The sequence below is a fragment of the Dreissena polymorpha genome, chromosome 1 (genome assembly GCF_020536995.1).
Source record: "Dreissena polymorpha isolate Duluth1 chromosome 1, UMN_Dpol_1.0, whole genome shotgun sequence".
Taxonomy (NCBI): Eukaryota; Metazoa; Mollusca; class Bivalvia; order Myida; family Dreissenidae; genus Dreissena; species Dreissena polymorpha.
The window spans coordinates 76,059,584-76,070,225 of record NC_068355.1 but is presented as its reverse complement, the minus strand read 5'-3'; positions in this window follow the sequence as shown (position 1 = coordinate 76,070,225).

The window sequence follows — 10,642 nt, the reverse complement described above, 5'->3', positions numbered from 1 at the left end:
TAAATTATATAGCGCACATCTAATGACACATCAAATGTATATAACTATAAGAAGCATTCGTGAATTTGATAGTCAAAATTCAAATTTATTCTTGTCTTGTATAGACACATGTCAAAATAATAAACAATGTTTCCGAATCGTCGCGAATAATCGCATGCTACTTTCTTAGTAATTAGTGGCAATAAACATAAAGCATTTAACCTCCTCGCGCAGTTCAAATCGTAGAAAAATGTTGACTACGTTCTTCACGTGATTACTATTTCTGCACAGATTGCTGGTTTGAAAAAACTTCTCAATCCTGAAAAGAAATTATCCGTTTCTGTTTTTTGATATATTCTGGGTTAAAACTTTGACTTGATGTGCCTTATTAAGGCGATGACGCCAGCTTAAATTGTATTGGTTACTCGCCTTTAGAAATAATTTTAAATTATTGTTCTACTCAAATTGATTTTGGGGTTTGATTTTAAAGACAATCTACCTTTGAAGATATTATTGTTATAATTAAGAAACTTGAAATTGTAAACATATAAAATAAATATATAATTCCCGTTATGATTTCCTGGCATACCAACATACGAGCCCTATAACATTTTTTGTTTTGTTCGTTGGTGACTCCTAAATTAACAAGTTGATTACAACCAAGCTTTTTTCATATTGTGTCATAATCTGAAATTTATGCCGTGCCTCAACATAAACTCCATTATGATGACTATTGGTATCTGCCTCGTCCCAAACAATGTCTTTATTCACAAAGCAAACTTGTTTAAGTTTGTTACCAGTTAGCGCAATTGAATAAATAATATCACGTTGATTTGCGATTTAGTTTATATATGGTTGTTGTATGTGTGTCCAATTTCGGTCTAGGAAGATGAGCTCTTCTGAAACAGAAATGACCGTTGTTATCGCATTAAAAAGTGAATGTTAAATTTGTGTGAAAGAATTATGCTGTTTGGGCGCGCACGTCAACTGAATCAAATAATAATTAATGTGTCTAAGGCAAAAACATTGAGACAAATAGAAATAAAGGCTAAATGAAAATTTGAAATGTGCCGACTTTTGCAGATGAGTTCTAACATAAACAGCCATACTGGCATAAAGCGGATCTTCAAATTGCATTCACTCCTAGGTAAATTGTGGTGAAATCCATTAAATTGCACTTTAATCATGTTTTCTTTTTCTCGTTTAGACAGTGTTTCGCACACACAAAAAACGTTCGATATGAAAATTATCACTTCACTTATGTTATTTATGTTATTTGTATTTAGTTACCAAAAATGTAGATATAACACTCACCTTTAAGAAAAACTTCACCACATTTATTTTCCATAAGGTTCACCGCATTTATTTTCCATAACCATATGGTTGTGTCCATCTCCAGCCTCCCCAACTGCGTCTCCATCTGGCAGGGTGTGCCCATCCGCCCTTATATTCGTCACTGTCACTCGAACTCGAGTCGCTCGATCTGCCACCTCTGTAGAATGTGGCGTTTGCTACCGGAGCACTCGCCAGAAGCACAGCGGCCGCCACCAACAGACACATCAGCAGTTTAGTGTTCATCGTATGATCTCCTTACTGGAATTCATAGTCCAACATATACCGAAGACAACTAATTGTGTACAACAAAATTAACAAAATATATTAACACATGTTTATGACGTGAAGAAAAATACAAAATACAAAGTAAATTATATATATAATATGAAAATATTTAATGCGCTTGTATCAATAATAATTAGGGAGCCAACGTTCATGTACTGCATATAATGTAATTATTAAACTTAACAGGTTTCGGAAATTGTGCATCTTACTCGTGAACGTATAAGCCCAGAAACTAGACATTTAATGAGTAGACATTTGCGGATACTAGTTATTCAGAATGGAAAAACAAAACTAATGTAACGATAAAAAATGTACACAGTCACTTGCGTTAGAAAATAAATCAGTTAAGCAAACACCGAGTCATGTATCAAGTATAATACTAGTTCCCGAAATTGCTTTGGCAATGATATAGAATAAAAATTCATAGCCTGAGCAAATCGTCAAAACTAAAGGACCAAATCTGACACAAGAACTGAATGCGAGTAAATTTATGTATGTTTTTCTTTTCCGATAAACCTAAGTTAGCTCTTTTTTTAAAGAGAGAGACACAAAATAAACGAATTGGAAAGCACAGCACAATAAAGCTATGGAAACGTCCGTTTTTAAATAGGTTTTTATTGTTATATACATTCAAGACGTTTCTCTGGACAGTTTTGTTTCTAATATTCTGGATACCGGCACAATATCTTATTTCAGGCCCTGATTTCATGTAAAGGAAAATCTTCATTAATAATAGTGATTCCCTTAAAGAGTATTTCGCTTAAATTATATCAAGATAGTGGTGATTAAAAGGAGTTGCCGATCAAATACTCAAATTTTCTGCAATAATTAAAAGATAAGAATATTTAATTGTTGTGTTAGACGAGAAACGTCGTATCACACGTGGTTAAGAACAGATCAATACACACATCACTAGTATACAGTTTTAAACATAAGACATATTTATTAAATATAGCACACATAATTCAACATTACCAACATTAACTAATGCTTCGCCCGTTTATTTTATTTTTTAAATTTGGAATACATATTTTTTTTTTCCGACAACATGTGTTTTTCTGACCTTGCGGTGACAATACACGATATCTGATGAGTTAAAATATAGTTTGATTGATGGTTTGTGGTTGATCGATTCAATATACTTTCCAATTTAATCCGTTTCTTCTTACCAACATATAAAAACTGGTGTAGCTCCTTTCAGAAGAAATTAATAGTTTCTATTTATATTTAATAATTAATTAAAATGTGATATTATATGATCAAGTCAGTACCTAACATAAATAAGTCTGCATTAGTTTCTGCCACTTCTAAAATAAACTGCAATATTAATTTTCGTTAAGCAAAAATCATCAATTACGAAATGTATAAAGCAGCAAGAGGAATGTCAATATAATGGTAACATATCAATTATATTAATTATTTTTATTTTATGCTTTCCGGTGGTTTATAGAGAAATATCAGTGAATTAAAACTGATAATTTCATTGTTTCAAACAATGAAAATTATCAGTGAAAATTATCGATAATTTTCACTGTTTATGTTAAATGACGTCATTTTTTTGACGAAATGACGTCATTTTCTTAAGGAAATTCTTTGGTTTAACTCTTCAACAATGTATAAAAACTGTGAAAAACAGTATAAAATAAAAAGAAAATTTGTTGGGTTCGGTGGATTATCGATTTTAATTCACAAGTGATCATATAAAATAAATATTTTCACTCGTGGCTGCGCCACTCGTGAAAATATTATTTTCTATGATCACTCGTGAATTAAAATCGATAATCCACCGAATCCAACAAATACCTTCTATATTATGTGTTTGTATCAAATTGTTCAATATTGGACACACATTTTGTTTGATAAAACCTGCGCGCGAGCAAGGAATGAGACCTGTTGTTGTTAAAAATTTCAGCACTAAGCATTTACAATTAAATACATGTATTTTATGCTTTCCGGTGGTTTATCTAGAAAAATCAGTGAATTAAAACTGATAATGTCACTGTTTCAAACAGTACCTAACATAAAGACAGTGAAAATTATCGATAATTTTCACTTTTTACTGTGAAATGACGTCATTTTTTTTGACGAAATGACGTAATTATCCCAGCAAAATTCTTAAATTAAACTCTTTAACAATGTATATAAACTGTGAAAAAAAAATGAAAAGAAAAAGAGAATACTAGGTCGGTGCCGAATAAAGCAAAGTTTATTTTGCGAGGCTTAGAAAATCTGAACCACGAGCCTTGGCGAGTTCAGATTTTCGTGCCGAGCAAAATAAACTTTGCTTTATTCGGCACCGACCTAGTATTCAATTTATCCCATCAATTTTCTTAGTCGTAAATTATTTCTTTAAAAATAGAATAGGAAAATCGAACTACACGGAACATCCCAAAGTTATTTTAAGCAAACATTGTTTCATTATTTTAATCGTGCCGAGTCTAATACATTACAAAAAGATAAGTAACTAACCTGTTTTTCTGTTCATCATACATCGACGTCCCCTATTTTTAAGAAACAATTAAAAAAAAAAATACTAAACAACTGCAGCTTTAGCGTGAAAGAACATGCATTGTGTCGTATGACGTGTTAATAACGACGTCACGAGTACGCGCACTTAATATTTGTAAATAATGTTTTTTTTTGCTTTTTGAGTTGCATTATGTGTTAAAAATATATAACATCTTGGTATCAAATTGTTTGTTTTGTTGAATTTGATTCGATTTTACAAAAAATGATTACTTTATAGTTGATTCCGAGTAATATGACCATTCTCCGCCGCGCGTGACAGCTATATTTCAACACTGCCGAAATAGAGGAAAATTTATTCCACAGTGGTTTATTTCGACAATGCACATCTGATGATGGGATAAAATTTGTTGTATTCGGTTGAATATCGATTTTAATTCACTCGTTATGATAGAAAAATCCAACAAATATCCTCTATTAATTGTGTAGATGTTGTATCCAAAATGTTTTGCAAGGAAATACGATACTATATGGATGAAAACATTCTTACAATATCTTCAATATAAATGGAATATGGGTAATGGTTGCAGTGTATGTTGCACGAGAAATTCTATAAAAAAAACGTTTTGATATTATTGACATGATTAATGGCGCATAACATTTATAAATTATTTTAAATTATATCATCAAGGTTGAATATAGAAAACGCACTTTATGTCATTTATTGACCATATTACTGACAATAATATAAAAATTCTATACGTCTTTTTGAGAAAAAGTGTACGTTTAACAAAACGCATCACCAGAAGACGTTGTTTAAATAATCCTCAAATCGTCTTCTTGTTCATACTTTCCTGCAGTATTAAGTTCATGATGAGTGTCAAACCAACTGAGAAAAACCATAAAAAGTAATTTAAAACAAATGAAACATTTAAAAACACGACTCACCTTTGTCGTTACTCGTAGGATTCTGAGTATTCAGTAATGAAGATGAAATGCAGACGTTTATATATCTTAAGAAATCCTGCATGTCCAATCAACTTCCACTTCGTTAACTTTCAAGCTTAAGTTCCCAACATGCGCGGAGGTCACATAGTCTGCAGCTTACGTGTAATCAAGCATACAAGGATTATCTTTATTTTCGCTAAGATCGATAGCAGGAGTCGTTCAAAATTACATGTTATTTGACCATTCTTAAGTCTGTTGTAGAGATGAAACCTAACTCTATATTAAATGGTCGGGACTGATTTTTGTAAATGTATGTCATAATATTTTTTAAGCGCCACTCACATACAACCCCGGGAAATAAACTCCGAAGAAAAGCAAATTCAGAATCTGATTAACACTCTGTTAATAAAGTCATATATGCAGTTTGTTTTAATGTTTGTAATTACAAACATAATTTTAATAATTGGCACCCAGAAATAGCCAGGTATATTACTTAACATTGTATTCTCTATTAAGTATAATTGATATCTTATTCCGAGGTTTTCCTTTTTATGTTAATTTCTTTTTGCATAAACCGCGACCATGGCAGGAACCATTTATTTATGCGCTTGTTTGAATCGCCCGCGATAAATTACGTTCATCCATCAACAGCATTTTAACAAATCCGTCGTAAATAACGTGTATGACATAAGTTTGTAATTTCTATGTTAACATGAAACCAGAATCGCTTTATAAGATGTTTATATATTAAATTAAGATACTCTATTTTGGCGACCTGTTTATGTTTTAATATCACGAAATGTTTACTATGGTTATTTGAATGAAGTAGTAAGAGGATACGAATGTAATTACACGAACGGCTAAACCTCATTTTAATAGCAGAAAAGTAAAACAGCACACTCTCTTTTATAAGAATTGTTTCTAGAATGCTCCTAGACAAATGGCGCTGGTATTCAAATAACTTACTTAATGAAGTGATACATTTGGCATTGTAAGCACGTTGTCTTCCAACACGTGTTACTTTTTTATCATATAAGTCCATGTTAATTGGATGCTAATAACGTCGTTACAGCGAATACTTTATTTCGCTGGACAATCATACATGTGTTAAGTCTATTTACCATTGATCTTCACCCAAACAGTTCAATAACCACGTGGTTACAATGAAATACTGGATGTTGAGATTGTTTTTTTCACATGGAATCTAGTACATACATGGTTTGCATGGTCCAAATAAAAACCCACTATTTTTTTTCTTTTTCTTAAAAGAAGAGCTATTGTGTATCAACATATATAAATTATTATAATTGAAACATTACTAATAGAAACAACTTTCATTATGCAAATGTTTCATTTGTCAAACTTCGATATAACGTGATCTTGATCCACACACGTTTTTGTAATAAAATAACCGATATTATTCACTCCACATGCAAGTAAACGATAGTTATTAAAACCTAGTTTTATTATGTAAACATACGTTTTATTACATTATATGTCTGCTTCTGTATATTTACCTTCGGACAATATTACAAATAAGCCATTTTTATATAAAAGTAAACTGAAACGGATTCACACGATTATTTGTATAAACATATTTGAAATATTCAGTTAATATTTTACTAAAATAGCATATTTATTATTTATTTAAATGTCATGAAATGCAAGAAAACCCCACATATTTATCTAACACCATTGCCAACAAGCCAGAAACAAAACATATAGATTACAATGCAAAACAATACCTGCCGGCTTAGAAACACCTAGCGCCGCGACCTTGATGCAGATGATTAAGAGACTGAAAGACGTGGGGGAAGCTAGAGACACTCGCCGGATATGAACATGTGGTATACATTTAAAAAAAACAATTGATATTCTGCTGAGGTTTGTTTTTCTTGGAAATGTATAGAAAAAAAATAACATTTTCAATTTATGTAACACGTTTTAAGCAAGTATAGCTTATAAAATTACCGCTAATTATTACTGACAATTTTGAGGTAGTACTTAAATAACTATGGATGGATTTGAAAAAAAAACATCAACACATTTGTCTGGTCATTCTTTAAAGTTGCTTTTAATTGTACACCTAACTTGTACATGCTATCGGAATAATAAATAAAGAATTAAAACGAGTTGTAAACGCATTTAATCTAAATTACTAAATAAATTATTAAGAGTCACAGTTTCACAATTAAGATATAACGTATAACTCTTAAGATGACTTTTAAAGAATGAATTTGTGAAAAAAATCATGTATTGTGTTTGAACGTTAAATAAAAGAAATCACATGGTTAAGCATCCTGACCAGCATCAATACGACATGAACCAAATTGAATAGATTTATTTCGTCCTCTCTAAGTGTTTTATGTCACACGAAACTATGATTTTCACTTTAATGCACATAATACGACCGGCAATATACATGCTGAACTCATTGCGTCCGAATTAATCGCCTGTTTAAGTATAATAATTGTGTGGACTTTCTGTGAGATATTGATGAACTTATAAAGTAAACTAGATTATTATTTGTACACACAAGTTTAGCAACCTACATCGAGTAACTGAAAGGTTATAAATATCTTCATGGCACATTTAAGACTAACGTCAGTTATGTCGTTATACGACCGTATCAAAATCTGGCTGTATACAATGTATGATTAGTGCTGTATTACAACATCCGAGCGTGTACGTGGTAGGTACAGAACTTCGTATAAACAAAAGGCCATATAGGACGCATTCACAGTGCTTCATATCTATCAGGCACCATCTGTATAGGGGTTGACTGCATAGGGGTGGGGAGATCATGTATGGTGGGATCTACCTTTCAAGGGACATCATCATGTGTACCTGTTAGATGAACTGATGGCTTCGGGGCACTATTGGCACTGCAGAGACTATTGACTTTTCACACAGTTTTTATCAACGAGTGTTGAGTCAAGGTTATCGCCATAGGTACTGCTGTTCAACATTTTGTGAACTGGGACAGCTATATGGGATTCATAGGTGCAATGGGTAGAAAACCGTGCGACACTTGATCCGTCAGTGCTCAATGATTCATGCTCAAATTCTATATCCGTAGTAAATCTGGAATTTCTGTTGATTTTCGGCTTTTCAGGGGAGACAACTTTGCGTTTTTTAGTACGGATCCGCTTTGTTTGTGTTTTATTAGGACTATTTTGATCGCTGGTACGAAAGGCAATAGACGTTTAATAACCATAACCCATTAGACAATTCTGCTTTATGATTCAAGCGAGGTTAACTGGGTCGAAGGCACAAATTACAATGTTTACGAGAGAGATTCAAAATTTGACTTGTTAACACCAGAAGCCGGAATAGTTTTTTTACTATATTTTGACTGTAATTAAAAATGTTAACGGACACAGACTGACTTGTAGAGATGTTAGCATACTTTATTTTATTTAAGCCTAATTAAGATTCCGCTTCTCGTATTTTTAGTGAATTAACTATTTGGTTTAGTTGAAAGTAATCGTTTCAAGCAGGACTGCAATCTTAACGTAAGTTGCCTAATCGTATAAACACAATTGTTGAGCATTACTTTTTTGATAAAGTTAGGTATTTAGTTATTGGATATATTGAGTATATGTTGGGTGTATTTTGCACAATATGTTTCATTTTGATTGCTGACTTCATGACTGAGTTGGTTCCTTAAATAATATATTATTATCGTCATGTTGTTTTGAACGTGTTTACTAGTAAGTTATGTATTGATTTGGGTTTACGTTTCTACGTTGCAAAATAAATAAAAAATCCCATTACAAATTTTCTATCAAATAAATGTCATGGGATGATATTATTGTGATGTGATTGTTAAATCAAATATCATTTATTTACGCGACCTCCTGTTCTTAGCGCCACGTATTTGGCAACGGCGACATCTCATTGAGAAGAAAGCATACTTTATTATCTATTTGGTCGGCAAAATACAATGTTTCTGTGCATGCAACAACTTGTATATGTTAAACGCAATCGTGTGATGTCGTTAGCGATTTAATTAAATGGACATTTGCTTGTGAAAAAATGGATTTGCTTAAAAGCATTGAACGCGAATATAGAGACAATTGCCAACAAATAATATGGAACAATTTGCATATATAGTATTTGACAATCAAATGTTCTTCTGTCAGGAATGAAAAAACAGAGGTATGCAATGTAAAGAAAATATTACTGGTTTTCAAAATATTACATTTTATTCAATTGAAAAATTCCCTGAAATATTTTATTTTAATACAAAATATTTTTAAACTTTGGGTATAGAGCTTCATATAAGAATGGAAACAATGTCTTTCGCTCGGATCTATATCTATACCGAGTTAGAGATCTGAAGAAATTTGCATGAAGGAAAACTAGCAAACGAATTATTTAGTCAATGCTTTGCAACACGTTTCGATTATTGCAATTAAAGAAATTGCACGTCGTAATCGTCTTCTGGTTATTGGCCGAGTCGCGTTCTGACAAAACTGGGCATAATGCATGTGCGTAAAGTGTCGCCCCAGATTAGCCTGTGCAGTCCGCACAAGCTAATCAAGGACGACACTTTCCGCCTCAATTGGATTATGGCTAAGAGGAGACTTCATTTAAACGAAAAATGTAATACAAGCGGAAAGTGTCGTCCCTGATTAGCCTGTATGGACTGTACAGGCTAATCTGGGGCAACACTTTACGCACATGCATTATGCCGAGTTTTCTCAGAACGCGACTCAAACTATCTTAAATGTATAATTTACGCGTTAGGAGGACCATATGCTGCCAAATATGGTGTGCAAACTGTGCGTATCTTGTCCTATGTCTTCACACGATTCTCTCCCTATGCAAAGGTCAAATGTTTACTGCTTGCAAACACGGTTCTACAAGTCATCGCTAAGTTTAAAAAAACATTTTGGGCGTGGCTGTGTTGATTTTGTTGTTTTTAAAATACGTTTTACGTTTTACCTATATAGCGTATAAGAAAGAATATATATTAAAGTAAAACGTTAGCAACAATAGTTTACATCAGCTAATTTGTTTGAAATATAGGAGCATACAAATATTTCAAGATTTGGTCCTTTAAATAAAGATTCTGATTTATTCCAAGAAGAAGGTCGCATTTGTTGTCATTCTTTCGTGTTTATAACTTTTAAAACGTATTACACGAATATACGAAATGACGATTAATATACCCGACGGAACCTTAAATGGGCATATAAACGACAATTGAAACATGTGCCCTATTGTTTCGTTTTTGGCCTTTATAATTGTAACCCTCGCGTGTTGTGGTGTTAGTGATGTTTTAACAGGACAACATACTTAAAAGATATGGCAGAAGTCAGTATATTTAGCAGAAAAGATCGATTTAAGCAAAGCAAAAAACACACCCAACTGTCCTTACGTTGTAACTCAAGCTTGGTCGAGGTATGCCGCACGTTTTCGTCTACATTAGCATGTATAATGAAAGCTAATTTTGATTCATAGTATTTATGAGTTTAGGTTCATTCTTTGGTCCGATTCATGTTTATTCGGTAAACATCCAACGCTCTAAAATGTATATATTAGTATATGTTTAAAATAATTATAAAATGTATTTTGCAAATCTAATGACACATTCAAAGTACATAACTATCGGGTTCATTCA